Below are 27,077 nucleotides of genomic sequence, written 5' to 3' on the forward strand. Positions count from 1 at the left end.
ACGTTAAAGTGGATAAGTTGTGGGTGGATATTTTGTCATTGCAAAACCTGAACAAGTGATTTCCGCAATATTTCATCAATTTCACTGAAGCTTTATTCCAAATCATAACATTATGTGATGAAAATTGTTTGGAATAAAGTCACAATCTCAGTGAGTCCTGTTATAACAAGATACCACCTGAGCAAGTCATTCAGCTAAAGGAACAGATAGGTACAGCCCATTAAACAATGGAAACCAAGTCCTGTGTGCTTCTGTGTCAAATTGCTGTGTTATTACTTTCCTTCCCAACAATTGGCATGCTTTGGAAATCATCATGACCTCAACACCAACAGAACACACAAAGATGACTAAACGATTACTCGGTGATGCTCTTTGCTGGTCGGATACAGCACTTTGTGACAAATAGCAAAATAATTGCCATCATCAGCTGCACTTTTGATGTCATTGAGTTTTTTCCATAAACTGTCATCCCTGGCCATGTGGTTGATGGGGCACACAAGGCCAATCTTAACAACTTCCTGCAAGGGACCAAATTAGTGGTTAATGCTTTCTCATTTTAAATCCGGAAGTAGTCCTACAATCTCAAAGTGGACATTCTCAGTTAGATCAACGTCAAATAGTGCATTGACAGACTGATCCAAATTGCTTCAAAAGCCACATGTGATGATGAAAACAATTGCACTTAAGGGCACGATGAGACATTTTATGTGAACTGAAAGCTCCATCATTTTTGTGTTGATCATTACAAAATGGCATATTCCATATATTTTTCACTCACCTGGACTTTAGTCCGGTGAACTTATGCGATTGAGCAGTGTCTGTTGGTGAGTAAGTCAGTCAGTCAGTCCATCAACAATTCAGCCATTATCGCTAGAACCAAACACACAACTTTGATGAAACATGCCCACAAGCTTCATATCTGACGCAGAACGAAGGTATATTGACCACATTAAGGGGGTCGACAGGGTTTGGGGGGGGGTGGTGGTGACCACCCAAAATAGGTATTTGCTCTCTTCTCCAAAACTACACACATAATTTCGATGAAACTTGACCACAACCTTCATCACCCATGATGTACCAAAGATTGTTCACTGCATTTTAAAAAAATCAGGGTCTAAGGGGGGTTTGAGTGATGGTTGCTCCTGATCCAGGTCAGCTTCAGGATGTGCGGTCTTATTTTTAAATAATTTTAATCATTTGTCACCTTTTTAGTGTGAAGTTAAATTGATATTATGCTTGGCGTTTTAACTTACAAATTTTAACCTCATGATAGAGTAATATGAAGAATATGAAGAAAAGAGAAATAAAGGAAGATAAACAAAAATGTATTTTGGCCTGACGAAGTTAGTGGATGGAATGTCACCCAAGACTGTCTGTTCTCACTCGTGGCAAAATTAACAGGAGAAATACAATGTCTCCAGAAAGTCTAGACCCCCTTTCAAATTTTTCACCTTTTATTGCGTTATAGCCTTGAATTGAGCCTGGTGTTGGCGCAGTGGTTAGGGAAGCGGCTTGGGATCCAAAAGGTCCTGAGTTCAAGCCCCGTTGGGCCACTGAATTAATACACCAGGGGGTTGACTCAGTCTGTCATCCTTCCGAGGTCGGCGAAGTGAGTACCAGTGTACTGGGCCGGTGTATACCCCGGTTAAAATAGGTGTACCAGATCCCTGTGTAGCAAGAGGCGACCAGGGTTGCGTCAGGAAGGGCATCCGGCGTAAAACATGTGCCAAATCACTATGCGGATCATATGGATGATCCGCTGTGGCGACCCCTAACGGGAACAGCCGAAAGAAGAAGAAGAAGAAGAAGAAGAAGAAGAAGAAGAAGAAGAAGAAGAAGAAGAAGGAGAAGAAGAAGAAGAAGAAGCCTTGAATTAAATTGCATTGAATCAGACTTTTTCCACCTTTATTTACACATCATATCCCACAACTTCCAAGTGAAAAACAAATTCCACAAATTTCAGAAAATTAATCAAAAATACCAAACCGGAATATCTTGGTTGGATAAGTGTCCACCCCTCTGATAATAGGAATTGTAAACAAGCTCAGGTGTAACCAATCACCTTCAAAATCACACACCAAGTTAATTGGCCTCCACCTGTGTTAAAGTTTCGTGATTATGATTATTTCAGAATAAAATCAGCTGTTCCTGTAGGTTTCCTCTGCTGGGTCATACATTTCACAGCAAAGACTCAACCATGAGTACCAAGGAGCTTTCAAAAGACCTCCAGGATAAAGGTGTGGAAAGGCACAGATCAGGGGATGGGGGTAAAAATATTTCAAAGGCCTTGAATATCCCTAACAGCACAGTCAAGACAATCATTAAGAAGTGGAAGGCGTATGGTACCACCAAGACCCTACCTAGATCAGGCCGTCTCTCCAAACTGGATCACCAAGTAAGGAGGAGACCAATCTGAGAGGCCACCAAGAGTCCAATGGCAACTTCAAAAGAGCTACATGCCTTTATGGCAAAAACTGATCACTGTGTGCAACAATATCCCAAGCACTCCACAAGTCTGGTCTGTACGGTAGGGTGGCAAGAACGAAGCTATTATTCAAAAAATCCACCTTGTGTCCTATTGAGGTATGCAAAAAACTACTTTGGAGATTCTGAAGCCATGTGGCAAAAAGTTTTGTGGGCTGATGTAACCAGGATTGAACTTTTTGGCCTAAATTCAAAACGTTATATTTGGCGCAACCCTAACAAAGCACATCACCCACAGAACACCATCCCTAGTGTGAAGCATAGTCGTGTTTGCATCATGTTATGGGGATGTTTCTCATCAGCAGGAACTGGGGCACTTGTCAGGATAGAAGGGAAAGTGAATGGAGCAAAATACAGAAAAAAATCACAGAAGAAAACTTGCTGCCCTCTGCAAGAAAGCTGAAAATGAGAGGGAAGTTCACTTTTCAGCATAACAATGACCCAAAGTACACAGCCAAAGCTACACTGGAGTGGCTAAGGAACAAAAAGATAAATGTCCATGATTGGCCCAGTTCAAGCTCTGACCTAAATCCAATCGAAAATCTGTGGCATGACTTGAAGATTGCTGTCCATCAATGTTCCTCACACAACTTGAAAGAGCTTTCACAGTTTTGTATAGAACAATGGGCAAACATTGCCAATCAAAGTGTGCTAAGTTGGTGGAGACCTATCCCAACAGGTTTACAGGTGTAATTGATGTTAAAGGTGCTTCCACCAAGTATTAACTCGAGGGGGGGGGGGGTCTGGACACATCCCAAACAAGATATTCTAGTGTTGTATTTTTAATTGATTTTTTCAAATTGTTGAATTTGTTTTTCACTTGGAAGTTGTGGTTTACGATGTGTAAATAAAGGTTGAAAAGTCTGATTAAGGCCTGGGTCACATTTGCTCTACGGCGAGGATACGGCGGCCGTACGCCCTCTGAATTGACAGAAACGTGCGGCGGCCGCAGAGAAACTGAGGTGGCCTCAGGGAGGCCTTATGCCGTTTGGCTATATTTTTCAGGCCGTAGGGGCGCCGTGGAATTATAGCGCGGAGTTATAACTTTTTTTCATTTCTACGTTCGCCGTAGCAATTTGACAAGCCAAGCTATGACGTAGATGTGTTCCACGTCGACCGTACGTAGGGCGTACGGTGGGCTTGCGTTATTCGTGCTGCTGCCATAAGCTCTTCTCAATGAAAAATAAATTTTCCCAACCCCCAAAAAATTACGGCGGCCGCACTAATTCCACAGTCTCCGTACGGTGGCCTTGCGGTCTGTGTGACAACCTGCAGGCAACGCAGGGTCGACGCACGGTTCCCCTACGCCCGCCGTGCACCTACGTACGGCCTCTGTGGCAGTCTGCATCGACCGTGCGTCCACCATGCGCTACCGCTGGAGATTGGAGTATAGGTGTTTGCCTATACACAGTGGTGCCCCCAGAATCCCAATTTAATTCGTCCCAGGAGGCTGTTCGGATTGCATAAAGTTCGGATTCCAAAAATATTTTCTCAATAAGAAATAATGGAGTGAATTAATCCGTTCGTGGACCCAAAGAAAACCCACTTTCAACACACTTTAAACTGAAATTCCCCATGTTTAAGGTAAAATAAGATGAGTACATGACCTTCGGTGGCAGTGTATTTTATGTAAACTGGTACAACCACCACATCCAAAGGTCCACACAGGCTCGTGCTCCGGCCTGGGTTCCGATCGCTCGCGCACTCTGCGAGAGCGCTGCCCCCAGGGCAGCTCATCAAACATGATGCCTGCAGAACCACAATCACTTTCATCAAACGCATCGGGCTGACATAATCATGGATATTCCAAATTGCAACTGGTTTTGCTGTGAAATTCAATCCTTGCCCGACAGTCCGTCACAAGATAATTAAAAAAAAAACAAACATCACAAATGCAGGTGAAAACACTAGGTAAGGCCTGTCACATTTGGCTCGGGCGGCCGGAGCGTCGACAAAATTTACGGGCACTAGCAATTATAAAGCAGCCGCAGTATTTCCACGGTCACACAATATAGCAGTCACATATATTTTTACCAGTGTCTCACGTAGCGAACACTGCTCATAGAGAGCTCGGCGTTCTTCTTCCTCTTCTTCTTCTTCTTCTTCTTCTTCTTCTTCTTCTTCTTCTCTTCTTCTTCTTCTCTTCTTCTTCTTCTTCTTCTTCTTCTTCTTCTGACAAAACCTTAATCTCTCGGACTCGGCTCTTGTATAAACAAGATCCGGATCGCCTTAAATACTGAGCACATGTACACATCCTCACATAGACGGTGCCTTTTGAGAGCATCTATCATGAACTTTTAAATATATTCGGACATTTGCTTTAAAGTTTCGAAAAGTTGACGGTACTATTTAAAGATTATTCCATTTATCGTATTGTAATTTCGTAAATACATTATATATTTCGTAAGCCTGGTGTTGGCGCAGTGGTTAGGGCAGCGGCTTGGGATCCAAAAGGTCCTGAGTTCAAGCCCCGTTGGGCCACTGAATTAATACACCAGGGGGTTGACTCAGCCTGTCATCCTTCCGAGGTCGGCGAAATGAGTACCAGAGTACTGGGCCGGTGTATACCCCGGTTAAAATAGGTGTACCATATCCCTGTGTCGTAAGAGGCGACCAGGGTTGCGTCAGGAAGGGCATCCGGCGTAAAACATGTGCCAAATCACTCTGCGGATCATACAGATGATCCGCTGTGGCGACCCCGAACGGGAGCAGCCGAAAGAAGAAGAAGAAGTCATTATATATTTCGTAAATACACGATATATCGTAAATACGTAAATACATTATGACGGGTTTCGCCATTGGCTTAATGAAGGCACGTGACCAAATATCGGAAGTTGTTTTTAAAAAAAAGATTTTTTTTTTTTTTTAGCCAACAAAACCTTTAGGTTTTGGACGCTGCTCTTGGACACATTTATCGTTGTTATTTTTCGGGGAGCCGCACGGCGTATTTATAAATTGTGTAGACCGAAAACATGGGTGTGCCGTACGGTCTTTGATTTGATGTCGCACGGTGACCTTAGGGCGTTCCTGCGGCGGCCATAGAATTTTGAAGGCTGACGCAAGGCGACCGCAGGGGGTCCCCAAGCCAAACGTGCGGCCAGACGGACGGTAACGAATGAGTTAATTAATTAATTTATTTATTTTTACCAGTTCTTTTGTTTCGGCTTGTCGAATTTCTACGGCGAACGTTCGAATGAAAAAAGTTATAACTCCGCGTTATAATTCCACGGCAACCTTACGACCTGTAAAATATAGCCATATGGCGTAGGGCCACGCTGAGGCCACCTCAGTTTCTCTGCGGCCGCCGCACGTTTCTGTCAATTCAGAGGGCGTACGGCCACCATATCCTAGCCATAGAGCAAATGTGACTGAGGCCTAAAGTATCGATCTACACACGAGAGATGCTTTCACGAGGACTTCCACCGACGAACTGAATGAACAAAGCACGAAGATGCGGCTCAAACAGGTGGGGGAGACGTGTGAACAAGCATGAACGCTACGTTGTGTTCGGTTTTTTAAAATGTATTAGGTTTTTAGGGAAAATTTTTCTCGAAAAAATTGTTCGGATTCCAATTTGCTCAAACAATGGGGCGTTCGGATTTGGGGGCACCATGGTATATTATAATTATAGTATATTCAGTTATATAATATATATATATATATATATATATATATATATATACATATATATATATATTTTATTTCAGTAAAATAAAGAACTGGTATATATACCCACTCGTTACCGTTCGTCTGGCCGCATGTTCGCCTTAGGGCCCCCCTTGCGGGCACCTTGCGTCTGCCTTGAAAATTCTATGGCCGCCGCAGCGACGCCCTAAGGTCACCGTGCGACATCAAATCAAAGACCGTCCGGAACCCCCACGTTTTCGGTCTCCACAATTTATAAATACGCCATGCGGCTACCCGAAAAATAAAAGCATGTGACTGCTACATTGTGTGACCGTGGAAATACTACGGCCGCCGTATAATTGCTAGTGGCTGCAGATTTTGGAGACCCCACGGCCGCTGTGGCAAATGTGACCTAGGCCTTAATGCAATTTAATTCCAGGCGAAAAGGAAAAAAAATGGTGAAATTTTGAAAAGGAGGGGTGTAGACATTCTGTAGGAACTGTATTTGGATGATTTTTGGTTGGATCATTTGCTCGTGACTATGGGTAATCCCAACGACCCAAAGCTTATGTCATATATATATATATGTCATATATATATATATATATATATATATATATATATATATATATATATATATATATATATATATATAATCTTATATCATCTTTTTCAGGCACAGGTCCTTCGAATGTGCCTTTTACTTGTGCCGAGAATATTGGCCAGAGGTGTGTAAATATTTTTGCGTGCCTTGCTCTACTTATTACTCCATCAGGAATAAACCATTCATTATTATTCTTCATCAAAATCTTTTCCTTTTCATTTTCACAAGGCTTATTTCCCAAAACCTCTTCACTCCTAAACATTTAGTTCATCCAGATGCCTTTCACCTAGAGCTGAATTTTCCTCCATGCTTTCAACCAAAAACATTTTTTCACCACACCCATGAGGTCTGTTGCAGGTTAACCAGTTTGGTATTCCTGAGACGTGTGCTTTGCAGAGGTTGTGTGCACGTGACGAATATACCCCCTTCATGTCCATTTGTGGTGTCAAACCCCTCCATGTCAGTGCCCTCCTCCCATCTGCTTCCTCCTCAACCCACCCTGCCTTTGTTCCCCCTTGTGCCACCCCCTCTTAGCTTCCCTCATCATGTCTACTCTCAACTTCTCCCTTGTCCCACCTCCTCTCAGCTTACCCCTCATACTGACCCTTCTCACCTTCACCCTCATCCTGCGACCTCTCTGCTTCCCCTCCCCTTTGCTCCTCACATTCACAATTTCTCCCCTACCTCTCACCCTATGGGCTTCACTCCTCTCCGCACCCTCCCAGTTTCCCCCCACTGCACACCTTCTCCTTGCTTCTTTCCACATTCATATGCCCTTTCAGCAGCTCCTCTGCCCTTGTCCATAACTGTATGGTCTTCAAATATCCCAGGTGTCGACTCCAACCTGACAGATCTCTCAATCTAGGCCACTGCTGAAAAAATCAGACATCATCTGTTGAACAGAATCCTTCCTCCCACAGGATGTCGCTGACTCCTTAGTGTCTTTCCCTGGCTATTGTCTCCTCTGGTTTGATCGACCTGAATCCTGTCCTGGTGGTGGAGTCACACTGTACATGAAGAACTCCATTTCTCACTCTCTGTGTACTGCTCTTACACCTCCCAAACCCAGGAGTACCTCTGGCTGTGACTTCACCTCTGCTCTCACCTGGTCTGTGTGTTGTACTGTCTTCCCAACAGATGATATGGATCAACTTTTAACCATTCATCCCAACTCTCTCTTCCTCATATGTAGTGATTTCCATTGTCACCATGCAAATTGGCTGGGTGTTGTTTCTTCTCTCACCAGCAATGGCACTTCCGCAAAGAACCTCTGTGATTCCATGGGACTGATTCAATCTGTAAACTTTCCCATTCAGATTTCTGTCAATGGAAAATCCTCTCTTCTGGATTTGGTGATGACCGACTTCCCCGCAAACGTATCTTCCTCTTCCTCTGCAGCAATTGGTTCATCTGATCATGTGCTTATGAAGGTCAACATCGCTCGAACCATTCTTAGGAGAACAGCCTCAGTGCCGGTGGACTTGCAGTTCACTCGGGCAACCTGTCAGGAACTGCAAGCAGCCATTGCACTTCAGGACTGGTCTCCTATATCCACCACCCCGATATTAACTCAGCCTGGGAATTCGTCCACAGACACCTGCTCTCCCTTATGCACAGATTCGTCCCATCTCATCTTCAATTATCCTACCGCTCTTTCCGCCAATGGTACATTTCTCCATGCATTGGTCTCCCTGGAATTAATATCATGCACCATTTAAGCGTTAGAGTTGTCTGAAATATTGTGACAATGAAGAGATTGATAATGGAATTGTGATCATGTAGGTGTGGGAACAAAACATTTGACTGAACACCTGAATAGGTGGTGGCTGCAGAGACAGTGAGTAGGTTTAAATCAGAGTTGGAATTGGATGATAGGTACTTCGACACAGTGGGGATATGAGTGTTGGCAAGATTGCACATGCTTGAAGGGTCGAATGGCCTCGTCCGACATACATTGAGGTTCCTTGTGTGATTCCTTTTGTGAGACTTGGTAAAGGTGTTCATTTTAACGAATAGTTCGCAATAGGTATATCTCTTTAGCCGAGCAAGACGATAAATTGCACTGTAGTGGATTGAAAATCCCATTTTAAGCAAAAAAACAAAACAAACAAAAGTGCAGATTTTCAGCAATCTTGTGCTTCTATTGACCCTCAAATATCTGCTTCGTTCTGAAGAATGAATAGAAAGTTGGAAAGCCATTTATTAATCGGACAGGTCATGGTTCTTTGATTGCTCCATTGATTCAAACCGGATCCCTGTGTACTTTTGTAAATTCAAAGCGTTCTTTGTACCGATATTTTTTTCGGTGATGTTTACTTCTCCGAAAACCTACAATGAACAACGGTAGCTCAAATGGTCTCCATATTTGTTATGGATAGGCCTACCCTGGATTTTTGCTGAATTAGTCCAGATATTTGGACTTAATAATTAATTGTTTTTTTTTTTAAGCAAAAATAATTGTGGTACGACCTTGAAGTGCACACAGAAGCAATCAGCGAATAATTACCGATTAATGAAAAGGAAAAGAGACCTTCAACTTCAAGCATGGTTATTTGAAGACCTGCCAGCCTCTTGGTGTCAAACCAATTGTCCATGCCATACCGGTGAGGGTCTGACTGTGGTATTTAAGCCAGCTGTTTATTCAAAAAGTACCCAGCCATTTTAGTTGCAGATAGCCAGAAGGCCAAATTATAATACTAGTTCCCTTACAAGGAATTTCAAAACAGGTGACCATTCAGCCCACCAATGATTGCACACTGGTTGCTTGTCCATGCGTTATCCTTTTAAAAATGCTGAGTCGAGCAAGGAAGCAGCACATACCCTTTTCAAGTCTTTGATATGATTCAGCCCAGGATTGAACCACCTATGAACCACCAACCTCCCAGACTCAACGTAGACACTTTTAACCATTACATCCCCAAGTATGGTTGGAAAAAGAGTGAGACAGGAGCGAGAGATGGTTTATATTATTTATATTAGAGACACTTGGGATAATCATTTCACAGTGGAAATATAGTAAAGGTCGACACTTTTGTGTTAACGTTCACTTGGGCTTGTAAATGTAACACGTCAAACAGGCTGAAAGGATGTGACAGGTGCACTAGGATAAACTATGGAAAAACTGTGCTCATTTGCTGGCACCGCTGGATGTCCCTGGAACAAATTGGCACTTCCCCGGTGTCTGATTCCAGGCTGGAGGGGATTTCTTTGGTCCACATCCCATGATGGCAAAGAAGGAGAAATGTGATCACGTGAAATGGCACTCCAAATGAATGTGAAGCTTTCGTAATGATGTGGGTCCAGGAATGCAACATATAGGCCATTATTAATGAGAATAATACAAATAGCAGCGCAATGGGAACAAATCACATGTAGTTCGAGACTCGATAAGGTATTTTATCCAAATGCAGCAGATATATATATATATATATATATATATATATATATATATATATATATATATATATATATGTATGTATATACATATATATATAGATATATATATATATATATATATATATATATATATATATATATATATTTATATATATATATATATATATATATATATATATATACATACATATATATACATATATACATTAATATATTGGCACGCCCCTTTCTTTGTTCCACCATCAGATTTTTGTGACTGCATGAAATGAAACAAGATTTGGCACATATACTAATGATATTATTGTCTTCCTAAAGAGGCCCCTCAAAATTCGTTTTGATGCATTTTCACAAACTCCAACGGATTCCATTCAAATTCGGTACGATTATGGCTTTTGGTCCAACTTAGGTCATTGGCTATAAATTTTTTCCATAACACTTCCGATATTCGAAAAAAATCGATACATCGATATCCCTTATGGGATTTTCCATTCAAATCCACTCAAGTTTAAGGCCTACGGGGGACTCAAATTTCCACTTTGCCCCGGGCGCTGTTTACCTCCTCCACGCCAAGCTGTTAGGGTTAGGGTTAGGGTTTGGGTTAGTGTTAGGGTTAGGGTTAGCTACCCTAACACTAACCCTAACAGCTAACTGTAACCCTAACAGCTAACCCTAACCCCAATCGCTAACCCCAACCGCAACCCTAACCGCTAACCCTAACCCAAACCGCTAACCACTAACCCCTAACCGCTAACCCCTAACCCCTAACCCGTAACCGCTAACAGCTATTCAGGAAATTTGCAAGAAAGCCCGGGCTCGACTAGTATATATATATATATATATATATATATATATATATATATATATATATATATATATATATACACACACACACACACACACACACACACACACACACACACACACACACACACACACACACACACACACACACACACACACACACACACACACACACACACACACACACACACACATCACAGAGCACACTGCTGGCTGTTTCATCTGATCACACTCGTAGAGGTGCAGTAGCTCTTTGTGCAGCTCTTTAGCGTTATGTTTTTGAAAATAAAGTAAGTGAACTGTATGTTTCTTGCATATGTGGACATGAATACTACACTGCAGGTGTATATGGTCGATTGGTATGTCTTGTGTCTGAGTTTCCTTGAATGTGTTCTGGGATTTTCAAACTGACTTTGTGGAGTTGGCCCCGAGTGACATACACCATTCCATGTGAAAACACATTTCAACTTTTCCAAACAGGTGCAAACCTTACAGGTCCAGAAGCTTGATGTACCACACTCTGCAACAGAGCGTCATTGCTGCCAAAGCAGTTATTGTCAAAGGTTACACTGAGTGGTTTGTAATTGCTTCGGCAGCAGTAGAAAGGGCAGGAATTTGGAAGTTGGCCAGGGTGCCGGCAATAGCTCGCCTTAACGTCCACCAAGGAGGACACTGTTGCATCTTTAACGTCCACCAACTAATGCTGGCAGCCGGGACACCGACTGAAATGTCCATCTATGGGATGGCACAAACATTGCTGTGAAACACCAGGAAGACAGTTTATAATTTCAAACTCAGGTGAGACAGCTAAGTGGCGAGTGTGCGTACCTCGAGACCAGAGAATCACAAGCCCAGAGTCGCAAGTGCCTTCTCACGGGTCGCAGATGACGATGCGCCACTTGTTCTTGCAGTGACACAGCGTATTTAAACATTGGCAGTTTGCCAATGTCTCACAAATCCCGGTTTTGAGGTGGTTTCATGTCAAAATCGTTTGCTCTGACAATATTCATGGAAGGTACCAATATTTATGGTGCCATCTGGGTCACGAGGTGAATGTGATTTCAAATTTTTGGCAATGGACAAAAAGGTTTGGGAGCCGAAAACCTATGCTCTACTCCAGACCATCCTATCAGCCAAATGCATTATATATATATATATATATATATATATATATATATATATATATATATATATATATATATATATATATATATATATATATATATATATATATATATATATACACAATTTCAAGAATATAAAACCCATCGCTTCACTGATGGAAATACCAATCATTGCTGTGATGGCTAATCAATAGGGCAAGAAGAAAAAGGATTCTGAGTGCAGGGATAACCAGCGTCGCAAGATGACATTTGCAGTTTCACCACTTGTAACCATGTACCCCCCCCCCCCCCCCCCAAAATAAAATTTAATAATTATTTCATCACAAACCTTCCCGGGAGTTCCCTGAATCCAGCGTAGTTCTATTTGTTATAATCCGTTAATCCGTTCTCAAGTTATAACATGACAGGCAAAAACACACACACACACACACACACACACACACACACACACACACACACACACACACACACACACGTATGTATATATATATATATATATATATATATATATATATAATATATATATATACATATATATATATATATATATATATATATATATATATATATATATATATATATATACATATATATATATATATATATATATATATATATATATATATATATATATATATATATATATACATATATATATATATATATATATATATATATATATATATATATATATATATATATATATATATATATACATATATATATATATATATACATATATATATATATATATATATATATATATATATATATACATATATATATATATATATATATATATATATATATATATATATATATATATATATATATATATATATATATGAGAAAAGAGAGAGAAAACGTTTTTACAGCCATTTTTCCCTGCTGTGCAGGGTTGGGCTTTTTCTTGAGGCAATGTTTTATGGCCGGATGCCCTTCCTGACGCCAACCTGGTGGCCTCTTAGACACACAGGGATATGGTACACCTATTCTTACCGGGGCATACACCGGGACCAGTACACTGGTACTCATTTCACCGACCTCGGAAGGATTACAGGCTGAGTCAACCCCCTGGTGTTAATTGAGCAGCCAACGGGGCTTGAACTCAGGACCCTGGGATCCCAAGCCACCACCCTAACCACTAAGCCAACACCAGGCTATATATATATACACACACACACACACACATACACACGAGGTGTGTTCAATAAGTATACAACCTTAATTTTTCGTGCGTAAACAAATGAAGCTAGGGAGGCGTGGTTTGGTGCACGTATGTGGGCGATCCTAATCCGTATGCGTGAATGTTTTCCCACCTGCAGAAGCTGTCAGTCGCCGACAGACCGCCGATGAGTGAGGAAGTGTAAGTGAGCGCTGTCGGATTTTCGTTTTTGACAAAATGACGGATCACTGTGGTCTCATCACCAGTGATCACTGTGTTGAAGAAGTTGTGATCGCTGTTCACAGTCTCCAGCATGTCCTGTGGGATCTCCAAAAGGAGTTGCTTCTGCTCAATCGTGAGCAGCTTTGGCACCAACTTCGCTGAGATTCTCCTTAAGCCCAAATCCTCAGTCACAATGGAATGAACGGATCCAATGCTGACGCCCGCCTCGTCTGCAAGTTCTCTGATCGTGATTCGACAATTCTGCATCAGCAGGGTCCTCACTTGGTCAATGATATATAAACTTTGGAGGGTCATCTATGGTTAAGTTGCATTGGGGGGAAATATTGATGACGTCATTGGTCACGTAGTTCGGCAGCCATATTGTTTTTACCATAAAAACCTTGAAAAATCTTCTTCTCTGAAACGGTTGAAGAGATCAAGGTAAAATTTTACAGCTATGATCGCCTATCCATGAGGAACAAAAAATTCTCCAACTATGATGTCATAGATCACATGGTTTGGCATCCATATTGGATTTACCCTCAAACCTTCAATAACCTTTTTCACCAGAATGTATTGACAGATCGAGAGGAACTTCACCCACATGTTCCCAAGCCTTGGAGATACCAGGGTGTTCACGAATAATTAAACGGTAACATGATCTGACAGCCATATTGGTTTGAATGAAAATCTTTTTTTTTAACTTCTTTTTCTTAAACCGCTTCAGCAATCGACGTGAAACATCATATTTATGATCGAGTAGTCATGGAGAATGCATGTTTTAAATTTCCACTGATGGGACTCATGGTCTGTCAGCCAAAATTATTTAATATTTTGAATCTGGCTTCAGGGATTTTAATCAAACTTGGTTCCAGTATGTATAATGACGTAATAATGTGGGTGGAGGCATATCTGGCGACATTATGATGTCAAAGGGTGCCCTTCTAGTTTATTATTGTATTGTTGTTTGGATTATGCTGTCGGAAGCCGCTTCTTTATATAGATTGATGCAATTTTTCAAATCTGCAAAATGTTTATTCCTTTCTCTTTGATCCCAAGCAATTTTGGTAAAGATTTCCCAAATCCCAAGTACTGAAAATGCAGTCAACTAAAATGTCACTTGGTAGAGTGAATGCCTCCACCTGGGTCTTCATGGTACTTTGGGTCCTCGGGGACCTTTGGGTCATCTGGGTTTTCGTGGTCTTTTGGGTCTTATGTGATGATGGAGGGATAGGGGTGGGAGGGGGAGGGATCAGGGTGGGAGGGAGAGAGAGGGAGAGGGGTAGGAGAGAGAGGGAGAGGGGTAGGAGAGAGAGGGAGAGGGGTGGGAGAGAGAGGGAAAGGGATAGGAGAGATAGGGAGAGGGGTAGGAGACAGAGGGAGAGGGGTAGGAGACAGAGGGAGAGGTGTTGGAGAGAGAGGGACATGGGTAGAAGAGAGAGGGAGAGGTGTAGGAGAGAGAGGGAAATGGGTGGAAGAGAGGGAGAGGGGTGGAAGAGATAGGGAGAGGGATGGAAGAGAGAGGGAGAGGGGTGGGAGGGAGAGGGATGGAAGAGAGAGGGAGAGGGGTGGGAGAGAGAGGGAGAGGGGTGGGAGAGAGAGGGAGAGGGGTGGGAGAGAGAGGGAGAGGGGTGGGAGAGAGAGGGAGAGGGGTGGGAGAGAGAGGGAGAGGGGTGGGAGAGAGAGGGAGAGGGGTTGGAGAGAGAGGGAGAGGGGTTGGAGAGAGAGAGAAGGAGAGGGGTGAGAGAGATGGAGATCCCAGTTTATATTTTGTATCCCATTGATAGGCTGGATCCGGAAATTCACCAAAATTGAACCAATTCTTCCTTCTAACACCCCCAACCTCTCCACCAAGTTTCGTCCGAACCTGTCCATAAATTTTTGAGATATCACGCTATATATCGGTTTCAGCCCCATCAATCAATGGTGAAAAATAATTGAAAAAATAATCGTATCCATATTGGGATCTACTCCAAAAACTAACAAATTATTTCTTGTCACCAAGTCAACCCCCAACCTGTCCACCAAGTTTCGTCCGAATCCGTCTATCACTCTTTGAGATATTTTGCTAACAGACAAACAGACAGACATGGGTGAAAACATAACCTTCGTCCCCCTTCAGTGACGGAGGTAATAAAGCGCATGTTGTTCGACTCAACACAGGTTCATGTTTTAGCATTGGGATTGACATTGAGCAGGCATTTGCTAGCATATTCCAAAAAAGGAAATGGTACACGTCCAGACATGTAAATCACGCTGGATTCCTTTTCTGCAATGATTTAAACTAATTTATTTATTAATTAAAAAAACATCTCAAGGTTATGCACGTCAACCCTGAAGCTTACCTATGGATTTCAAGAGAACCTATATGTTGCAAATGTAAGAGAAGCGAAGTAATGTTTTATGAATCATTTAATCATTATGCTTGAAGCTTTTGGAGATTTGTGGGGAGGGGGAGGGGGGGTTGGGATGGAGGGGTGTGGGGAAGCAATCATATATATATTGTTACGGTTCTAGGAACCATATGCAATCAAACATACAGGTGCCCCGAAGTTAGTTATGCCATTAAGTATATATGTAGACAAAAATCCCTCCTTGTGTGTAGTGCGAAATCGAAGGGGTGCGTTGCGATGTTTTTTTAGTTAGGGTAATAAATCTTTACATCCCATCCCCCCATCACGATCCACTGTCCACCTGCTGTCTGCAGAGACTCGTTTTTCCAAGGCAAAATCTCCACGTTCGCTGTTCCAGTTCCTTCTCGGCTTTCCCAAACATATGCAGTGTGGCTGCACCATCATTCACCTTCCCCAAACGTACGCAGTGTGGCTGCACCATCATTCACCTTCCCCAAACACACGTGGAGTAAGCGGGCCTCGCCGGTGCCTGGCTGAGGCCCCGCCCAGAAAGGGTGGACCCATGGGAGCCCCGTCCAATCAGGGCGGACAGTGACGTCAGTTTTTGACCAAGGCCCCGCCCCACTGAGAGAGGTGGATGAACTACGAAGGGACCCTCTGAGACGCGCGTTCGTGGAAGTTCAGTGAAAAGGCTCAGTTCAATTCTGCATTCGCTGGGGCATTCGTTGGAGTTTTGCTGGAGTCTTGAGTTTGGTGTACGAGGAGGATCGACAGACTGAGAGCTTCTTCATGAGTCTGTGGGTGGTGGTATATGGCTGTTCTTCGTTGGTGGAGCGATCCGTCTGGTCGATTCTGATAACGACCGAGGACACCCGACCTCGACCGGGTCTCTCGTTGGGTCCTGTCTGCGACCCTGATCCCTGCTCTGGGACTCCGCTCTGCTCCACTCTGGTTCCTCCGCAGACACGAGCCTCACGCGTGTGAGTGCGGGCTGAGCTGCACGACCATTGGCTGGTGCCGCAACACGGAGCACCCCCTCCTTCCAACGTGCAGGTACCCAGCCGAGCCGCGACCCCAGCTCGTCTCCCTCCCTGGCTGCAAAAGTCCTTTGCCTTCAACTGGGTTTATTTTGTCTGAGTGTGTGTCTGTGTGTGGCACCATCTGTTTAGTACAACTGCCTAAGTGTTTTCGATCATTGTAAATCTCCTGTATATCCGCGATAAGCTTTCTCTGTGTCCTTCTTGCTGTAAGTAAAACAATTGTAGAAATGTTCCCAGTTCATTTCCGTCCTTTCTTTCATTGGTCCGGCATGGTTCGGATCTGAGTTTTAGCCGGGTCTTTGTTCCCGTTAATCTGCTCATCCTTGCCGGAACGGCTTTGGCAGTTTCCACTCGACTGCACCCGAACCGGAGTTGGGAGACAGTAGTTGGAACTCTACCGCAGTCGGTAGAGTGACCCGATTCGAGCAGTATGTGCTGAGGGCATGGTTCCCCGGTAGATGACACCGTGTGGTTAATTAGTTAAATTGGTTCTCGACAAAAAGATCCTATGCTACGCGGTGGAGGTATTGGCGTCCACGGTCAGTGAAGCGACCCGCCGCCTCATGGAATTATCTGTGAGCGACGGCCTACAATTCCGGGAGTCTGGTGGGAGACGACGTATCTTCCCCCACTTAGCGGTCATTCTCGCCACCGGTCCCCGGTCCGCAACAATATTTTAGGGGCTCCATATTAGACTTCTACTGGAAAGTTAAAACATAGACTTAAATGTGTACCGGTGTATCAGAATACATTATGCATCATGCTGAGTTGCATCATGGATAGTCACAAGGTAACTTTCTTTGAAAAATTACATCAGTAGACCATTTTGGGGTGAAGATGACTTTTAGTTATACTCGGTGTGCTTTTCCCTCACTTCGCTCATTGAGTTAATCAAAACACAGCATGTTGTACTTCACTTCACAAACTAGATTGCATGTCTACCTGGGAGTCCAATGAGGATGTAAAATGAAGTGAAACACGCAAAAAAGGATCTTTTATACTTTTTGAAACCACCTCAACAACAGCAGCAACAACAACACCTACTTTTTTTTTTTTCTTCTCTGAAACTACACACACAATTTCGATGAAATTTGACCACAACCTTCACCACCCTAGATGTTCCAAAGTTTGTTCATGCTTTTGGTGTGGAGGTCGGTGAACAATGCAGCATGCACTGGGTGCATGCTCAGTAGCACTGGCAGCAGGAAGATATAGATGGCGGCATGATCATCGGCTCCGGGACCAAGTGGATTGCCATATAACTTGTTTAAGAGTTGTGGAGGTATCAGCCAGTATCTGTGGAAGGCTCTGAAAGTGGTGTGGTGACAAGGAGTGGTGCTCTGCTGGCTCCGCCCTGCTCTGTTTCACTCGTCCTGCTCACTCTGTTGTTCACCACACCGTGATCCCAAGAACAAGAAGGACAGCCAGAGACCTGAGCTCTCTTTTATACTAAAGTGGTGAAGGATGTAAGAGTCTTGAAAGGTGCATGTGTGAACTGGAGTTTCAGTCAACCAGAGGGTTGAGGATTCATCTGAGCCAGATGGGCTGTGTGCGTAATGTGTGTGAGAAGGAGGTACAACAACACAGTGCCTTCAAAAAGGGGCATATAACACGACTGCGAGAAACAGCCTGGGAGCAAACCACAGTGTTGTGGGTCCTGGGGTTGTATGTCAGCAGGGAAAGCAAGTGAGGAGGAGAGTGAAATGGCCCGGTATGGAAGAAAGGGGAGGATGGGAGAGGATGGATGGAGTGGTGTGTGGGGTGCTGCAGAGTTTGAAAGGAAGGGTGGAAGATAGATTGAGGAAGATTGATGAGATTGTGTTTGAGTACGTGTGTATAATGCTTGGAGTGAAGGAGTGTGTTGAGAAGGTTGAGCAGGAGGCAGAGGGAGATCCAGGAGCTGAAAACGGATTTGAGGAGCTTGAACACAAGATGGAAGAAGATGGTGGAAGGAGAGAGTGAATGGACTTGAGGTGCTGACAAAGCAGGTGAGAGCGAGGTTGGTGAAGTTGAAGAGGGTGGAAAGGATGAAGAGGTGAAGAAAAGAGAGACGGAGGAAGAGAACGGGGTTCTTTTGAGAATCACTTTTGATTTAGGATCTGATTTGTTGGAGCAGTCAAGATCTGGTGCACTGAAGGTACCGAAGGAAGACTTGGAAGGTCACCTGCGTGTTATGTACACAAATACAAGGAGCGATGAAGTGGTGGAGGATATACAAGGCTTGGTGAGGCTGACAGAAACAGGTGTTCCATTTCATTTGTCAGAGCTGAAGATATCTGAGGTTGAGGCAGTTTTGAGGAAGCCACAGGTTGCATCTGCTCTGGGAACAAGTGGAGCACCATATATGTCGTTTAAGAGTTGTGGAGGCATCAGGTGGTATTTGTGGAAGGCTCTGAAGGTAGTGTGGAGGCAAAGAGTGCTGCCCAGTCAATGGAGCAGGGTGGAAGGAGTTAATATTCCGAAGCAGGAGGAAGTGGTGACATGAGCAGTTTAGGCTAACATCATTGCTTCATGTAGATGGGTAAATATTGGCTGGTGTCTTTGCTGCGTGGCTCTCAGGCTTCATCAGAAAGAATGGTTTTGTGGATGGTTCTGTACAAAAGTCAGGAATACCAGGTTCACCAGCATTTATTGAACACTCTGCAATGGTCTGGAAAGTATTCCAGGAGACAAAGTGGCAAAGGAAGGATGTTTCAGTGGTTTTGCTGCACTTGGAGAATGCATATGGGTCAGTACCACATGCCTTGATTAGATATGCCATGGATTTATTTTGGGTGTCATAAAGGTTTAGGGATTTTCTGATGGCATATTATGATCAGTTTTGGATGCGGTTTGTGACATAGCAGAGTCCATAACATAGCACATAACAGAGTGGCAGAACTTGGAAGTGGAGATCCCGTTGTGATATGTCATCTCTCATATCTTGTTTGTGCTGGTTTTCGAGTTGCTGATATGTGCTGTGGGTGGACATGGGAAAGAAGTGGAGTTGGCCCCTGGTCAAAGCTTGCCATTAATGTTTGCATTCATGTATGACCTGACAGTTGTCCAACAGTTAGCTGATGGAGCAGTAGAGGTACTGAAGCGGTTGGAATGGTTGATACTATGGGCAAGGGTGGGCTTTAAAGCAAGAAAGTCAAGGAGTGTTGTGGTGAGATAAGGGATGGTGGATCACGTTTACAGGTTTGAGCAGGGAGAGGAGGTGGTTCCATCATTGGCAGAGGCCCCCATGAAGAGCTTGGGAAGATGATATATGCTGGAGTTGAATGATTGGGAAAAGGTGGAGGAGAAAGCTGTTGAATGGTTTGAGGAGGATTGATGGTTGTGGTTTGTCAGGAAAGTTGAAGATATGGTGCTTGAAGTTTGGAATACTGCCACGAGTATTGTGGCCATTGATGATTTATGATATTGCAATTGTGCATGTAGACAGGATGGAGGTTTTGGTGAGTGAGTTTATGAGGAGGTGGTTGGGGGTGCCATGCTGTTTGACAAATATTGCTTTTATGATGAGTGTGGAAAACTCTGGTTTCCCTTTACATCGATAACCGAGGAGTATAAGGTGGTGAGGGTGCGGGAGTTCATGATGGTGTGGGATTCAAGTGATCCACTGGTGAAGAATTCTCTCCCAGAGAAGGCAAGTCAGAAGTGGAAGGCAAGAGCAGAGGTGGATGAAATGGAAGAGCGGTTGCAACAGGAGGAGCTGATGGGAATGGTGCAGCACAGGAAGCATGGTTTGGGGTCGATGAGCCATGATTTAAGCACGTGTGAAAGAAAGAAAGAAAGAAAGAGAAATGCTGAGTTCAAATCCCTCTTGGCTGTTGAATTCATGCCAAGTGGGGTTGACTCAGCCTGTCATCCTTCTGAGGTCGGCAAAATGAGTACCAGCATGCTGGTATCCTGTGTCGGAGTGGCGAACCATCCAGGATTGTGTCCACCATCCAAGGAGACTGCTTCGGCAGCACCAACCCTCTGCACAGAGTATGGTCCCAATGGATAGATGGACATGTGTATATATATATATATATATATATATATATATATATATATATATATATATATATATATATATATATGTATACAGTGCAGATACAAAGTCTACACCCCCCTTTCAAAGTTTTCACCTTTTGTTGCCTTATAGTCTGGATTTAAATTGCATTATATCAAACTTTTTCCACCTTTATTTACACATCGTAACCCTAACTTCCAAGTGAAATCAAATTCCACAAATTTCAAAATATTAATTAAAAATACAAAACTAGAATATCTTGGTTGGATAAGTGTCCACCCCCCAGAGTTAATACTTGGTGGAAGCACCTTTGACAGCAATTACAGTCTGTTGTGCTGGGTCTGTACAAACTTTGCATACCTTGATTGGGCAATATTTGCCCATTATTCTGCACAAAAGTGTTCAAGATCAGTCAAGTTGTGTGGGGAGTGTTTATGTACAGCTACATCTTCAAGTCATGCCACATATTTTTGATTGGATTTGGGTCGGGTCTCTGATTGGACCACTCAAGGACATTTATCCTTTTGTTCCCAAGCCACTCCAGTGTCGCTTTGGCTGTGTGCTTCGGGTAATTGTCATGCTGAAAGGTGAACTTCCCTCTCATTTTCAGCTTTTTTTCTGAGAGCAGCAGGTTTTCCTCTGGGATTTTTCTGTATTTACCTCCATCCATTTTCCCTTCTATCCTGACAAGTGCCCCAGTCCATGCTGATGATAAACATCCCCATAACATGATGCTGCACCACAATGCTTTAGAATCGGGATGGTGTTCTTTGGGTGATGTGCTGTGTTGAGTTTGTCCCAAACGTAACGTTTTGCATTTCGGACAAAAAGTTCCAGCTTCATTTCGTAAGACCACAAAACCTTTTGCCACATGGCTTCACAATCTCCAGAGTGTTTTTCGGCATACCTCAAATGGGACTTAAGATGGGATTTTTTGAGTAATGGCTTCCTTCTTGCCACCCTACCATGAAGTCCTGACTTGTAGAGTGCTTGGGATATTGTTGTCTAATGCACACAGCGACCAGTCTTTGCCATAAAGGCATACAGATCTTTTGAAGTTGCCATTGGCCTCTTGGTGGCCTCTCTGATTAGTCTCCTTGCTTGATCATGCAGTTAAGATGGAAGGCCTGATCTCAGTAGGGACTTGCTGGAACCATACGCTCTCCACTTCTTAATGATTGTCTTGACTGTGCTCCAAGGGATAGTCAAGGCCTTTGAAAATCTTTTTGTACCCATCCCCTGATCTGTGCCTTTCCACAACTTTATTCCGGAGGTCTTTTGAAAGCTCCTTGGTGATCATGGTTGAGTCTTTGCTGTGAAATGCACTACCCAACAGAGGAACCCGACAGGAACAGCTGATTCTATTCTGAAATAATCAGAATCGTTACCATTTAATTCAGGTTGAGTTCATTTAACTTGGAAATGTGATTTTGAAGGTGATTTGTTTCCACCTGTGCTTATTCGCAATTGCTATTACAAGGGGGGTAGACACATATCCAACCAAGATGTTCTAGTTTTGTATATTTAATCATCTGAAATTTGTCGAATTTGTTTTTCACTTGGAAGTTGTGGGTTATAATGTGTAAATGAAGGTGGAAAAAGTCTCATTTAATGTAATTTAATTCCACGCTTTCAGCCCTTTAGGCAACAAAGGGTGAAAATTTTGAAAGGGGGTGTGGACTTTCTTTAGACATTGTATTTCCATAAGCATGACCCACATTATATTTAGATGTCATCACGTTGTAAGTGCCAATGCATTATCAATTATTATTCTTGACAACACATCTCCATATATAAGGTGAAGAATATCTCCTCCCAATCCCAATGTCAATCCCAATGCTCCCTGTGTACCACTGCACCTGTTCCTTTTATTAATCTATTTTGGCCATTGCTACATTATCTATACTAATAAAAGGCAGTGTCTTTGAGTGTGCGTGCGTGTGTGTGTGTGTGTGTGTGTTTGTGTGTGTGTGTGTTTGTGTGTGTGTGTGTGTCAATGTGGCAGTGTGTGTCTCCTCCATAACTCCAAAACCATTAAACCTAGCAACTTGAATCTTTGCATGCATACTAAGAAAACTCCAAGGAAGTGCAGGAGTGAAAATTGGGTGTTTGTGTTAATTAAAACACCCCTTTTGAAGATAATTAACGGCCTTATTTAATTATATGCTTTATTTGGTGTTCCTCGGCCACCTTGCTCTCTGGGGTCGTAAAGTGTATCCTAGGTTCCATAACTGGGCTGAAGCCACCATGTTTTTTACCCTGCTCAACCTTGCTTTGACTTGGAACAGGCCGCAACGATTTCTTAACAATAGTCTTTTTTTGACTTTCCTCACTCATAATATTGAATGCCTGTTCATCATAATTACGAATCGCTGGGTACATGGCAATGCTTATAAATGACCAGAAACGCCTTCATTGGTGGCTTTATTTAATTTCCACACATGCAATAACCTCGAGAATCTCTTAAACTAAGATTAATTACAAAATTTTACATCCAGAATCAAACTTATCAGCAGTTCTGACTCCCAAAAAGTGTTCATTTGTTCAATTCGGACATATTTGCCATTTTGGGCATCTCCGGGAGGTGTATGTTTAATACGATGGCCCGCTGATTGCTCCTCGTATGCCAAGCAAGCCGTTTCTTATCAACTGTTTTGTTGGAGTGCTTAAGCCACCTGGTGAGTGCTCTGCAATATTCATGCTGTCAATGAATACTGTGTATCGATCGACTTGAACAAAGTTCAGGGGGAACTTGCGTGTGTTGGCTACGTGTTGTTCTGCGGTGCAGCAGGTGGTGGCTACCTCACTGAAAATGTGCAATTTCTTCTTTTTGTATGATATTATTTCATTATACGACCCATCACTTTGGCATAGATAAATACAAATAAAAGAGTAAGAAATGTTTCGTTAACATCTCTGCAGGATAGCAGAGAGATATGTACTCTCGCTCTAAGCTGTGTAGCCTGGACTCAAATTCCAACCCAGCTATAACCTGTCACCCGAGTGTTTCACAGGCAGGGTGATTCATCAAAGTGTGTGCCGTTAAACTGGACATCACCTCTGCTGGAATCCTCCCCCTCTCCTCCTTTCCTCTCCCCTCTCCCCAACTCCTCCCATATCTCTCCACTCTTCCTCTCACCCCCTCTCTGTCTCTCCTCCCCACCCACCTCTCTCTATTCCCAACCTCTCTCTCTCTCTCTCTCTCTCTCTCTCTCTCTCTCTCTCTCTCTCTCTCTCTCTCTCTCTCCCTCTCTCTCTCTCTCTCTCTCTCTCTCTCTCTCTCTCTCTCCCCCCCTCTCTCCGAACATATCTGGATGGTGGTTATATCCGCACGTATCTGAACGGTGGTTCTGTCCACATGTGTCCAGACAATGGTTATGTCCACATGTGTCCAGATGGTGGTTATCCCTGCACTTGTCCGGATGATGGTTATCTCCGCACGCATCCAGATGGTGATCATCTCCGCATGTATCTGGATGGTGGTTATCTCCACACGTATCTGGGCGGTGGTTATCTCTGCACATATCCAGATGGTGGTTATCACAGAACGTATCCGGGCAGTGGTTATCACCACACGATCTGGGCAGTGGTTATCACCGCAAGTATCCAGACGGTGGTTATCTATGCACATCTCCAGACAGTCATTATATATCTACACATGTATCCAGGGACAGTGATTATCTTCGCACATTTCTGAATAGTGGTTATCTATGCACATATCCGGATGGTGGTTTTCTATGCATGTATCCAGATGGTGGTTCATCTCCGCACATATCCAGGCAGTGGTTATCTCCGCACATATTCGGATGGTGGTCTATCTCAGCACGTATGTGGACAGTAGTTAACTTCGCACGTACTTGAACAGTGGTTATGTCCGGATGGTGGTTATGTCCAGACAATGGTTATCGCCATACATGTCTGGATGGTGGTTATCTCCGCATGTATCCAGATGGACCCTCCTCTCACGCTGCCTCCCTTTGCCCTCCCCTCACGCTGCTTTCTTTGCACTCCCCTCACAATACCTTCCCTTGCCCTCCCCTCATGCTGCCTTCCCTCCCCTCCACTCACACTTCCTCTTTCCCATCCATTCAACCTGCCTTCTCTCCCCCACACCTCCTCTCTCCCCACACCTCCTCACTCCCCCACCCTCCTCAGTCTCCCTCCTCTCTCTCTCTCTCTCTCTCTCTCTCTCTCTCTCTCTCTCTCTCTCTCTCTCTCTCTCTCTCTCTCTCTCTCCCTCCTCTCTCTGTCCTTTCTCTCTTACTCCCCCCCTACTTAATATTCATGTCAACGAAGTGACGGGTTGTATTTGCTCTTGATCAATAAATCTTTTTGAAATCGTCACATTGTTAGCAAGATGAACAATACAAATTGGTGCATCATGGAGGTATAGTAAATGATTCTGAAGTATGATTCTGAAAATAAACTAAAATTATTCTTTGTTCAGTTTTCATTAAAACTAAAAAGTAAGACATCTTTTGGACAATTAGCAGATTGCAATTTTTTTAAGTTGTCGTTATCTTTTCTAAAAAAATTCTGATCATCTACACAAAACAAGACTAGAATTGAAATTCAAATTTACATTGACAATGATATGGAATGCTAACTACTTAACATCATATGATGGAATGCTAACTGATACCATATCTGGCAGAATAGCACAAAGGTAGCAGAACACTTGTCTTTGTGTTGTCCATTTCTGACCCAGTTATAAACCATTTTGTGCTTTGTCAGCAATGTGATTTATCAGTAAGTACATCATCGCTCTTTGCACATTAAGCCGGGTGTCCTATATGTTAGCATTAGCTGTTAGACGTTAGATATCCCACGGTGTCTTGATTAAGAGTTGCGTAAATTCCAAGTTATTTGAACCATTTACAACACCAACTCCTGTCCATCACTCACACGATTTATGCTCTTCATCCTCTTGTTCCCTCACTATCCAATACCGTGTGTCTGCACACATTTACCTGCCTGGCATCCAGAACAACCTGAGCCTCCATTCCCTAATCTGGTAATCATATCCACACAGGTGATTAGAGCGCAGGCCTCAAGCCTTAACTTTCTCCTTCCATCCTGCCCTTCTCCCCTTCCTTTGTGAACACCAACATTATCCTATTATCTCTGACGTTAATGAAATCAGACTGATGAGAGGAGCCGCCTTCTCTAAACCCAGGGACACTTGCTGATGGATTTGTCATTGATGTTTCTGTCAGTACGAAAGTCCTACCTTTGCATATCATTTATCATTTTATAAAGAACTCTAAATAAACATTGAATTACAAAAACCCCAAGTGGTTATATTTTGGGGAAAACGATTATTTATAAAAATTCTTTTTCCAAATAAAAAAAAATTCGGTTTATTTTGAAGTATTTTTAAAACTCTCAGCATCTTGCCGCAAAGTTACCAAAACTCCCTCTTTATTTGTTGTTTATTAGCTCAGCCACTGAAGGTGGACGGAGATTATGTTTTGATCGCCGTCTGCTTGGCTTTGAGCATGATATCTCAAAAGGTAAAGGACGGATTCAGACGAAACTTTGGAGAGAGGTTGGGTATGTGACAAGGACGAATTGATTATATTTTGGTGAAGATGTGGATCTGGACACAATAATTTTTTTAGTGATTCTCCACCATTGAAAGAAAGGGCCAAAAACGATATGTGGCACGATGTCTCAAAAAGTTGTGGACGAGTTGTGACAAAACCTTGGTTGATGAGTTGATTAGGTGACAAGAATAAGCCAATTAGATTTTGGTTGAGATCCGGATGCAGATCAGACCTATTAGTATCTGCTCTCCTGAGTGTCATTCTATAGTTTTTGATGTTTCAATAGACACAAAGTAACTTGTTTGTGTTCCTGTCCACGTGTGCATACAGCTAAGATATTGCCTCGGATTGGAGATTAAAAACTTTAACGCAGATGAAAGGTGTTAAGTTTGTCACTGTGCCAAATATAAAATATGAATTTCCACCCAGTATGAGGGTTGTTAAAATTTGACCTGCCCTTTGGTTTGTAAAAGGAAGAGTATTAATTTTATATGTAAATTAATATCCTTGATGGTAATTAACCCACGCTTGCGAAGCAAAAAGCTGGGTTAAGCAATCGTCCCATATATGGATTGAAAGAAAATATAAAAATTCTCTCTTGAAGCACTGCATCAATCGATGTGAAGCTTCAAAATTATGATCTAGTATTGATGGGGAATTTATGTTTAAAATTTCAACCTCATCAGATGCATGGTGTGGCAGCCAGAATTA

At 43.0% G+C, this 27,077-nt stretch overlaps 1 protein-coding gene and 2 long non-coding RNA genes across 4 annotated transcripts in view; 1 reads left to right on the top strand and 2 right to left on the bottom strand.

Moving 5' to 3' along the window:
• The window catches only part of LOC147035092 (uncharacterized), a 260,465-nt gene that overhangs the window by 177,627 nt on the left and 55,761 nt on the right, over positions 1-27,077 (top strand). The window lies entirely within an intron of this gene.
• The window catches only part of LOC147035094 (uncharacterized), a 382,679-nt gene that overhangs the window by 97,486 nt on the left and 258,116 nt on the right, over positions 1-27,077 (bottom strand). The window lies entirely within an intron of this gene.
• On the bottom strand, positions 127-4,267 carry LOC147035095 (uncharacterized). Its single transcript, XR_015061277.1, has 3 exons — positions 4,092-4,267; positions 779-818; positions 127-518 (listed from the first exon to the last, which is right to left on the bottom strand). It is a non-coding gene; the product is annotated as an uncharacterized LOC147035095 (long non-coding RNA).

This window comes from Eptatretus burgeri, chromosome 1, assembly GCF_056783735.1.
Source record: "Eptatretus burgeri isolate ZD-2024b chromosome 1, Ebu_testis_v1, whole genome shotgun sequence".
Lineage (NCBI taxonomy): Eukaryota > Metazoa > Chordata > Myxini > Myxiniformes > Myxinidae > Eptatretus > Eptatretus burgeri.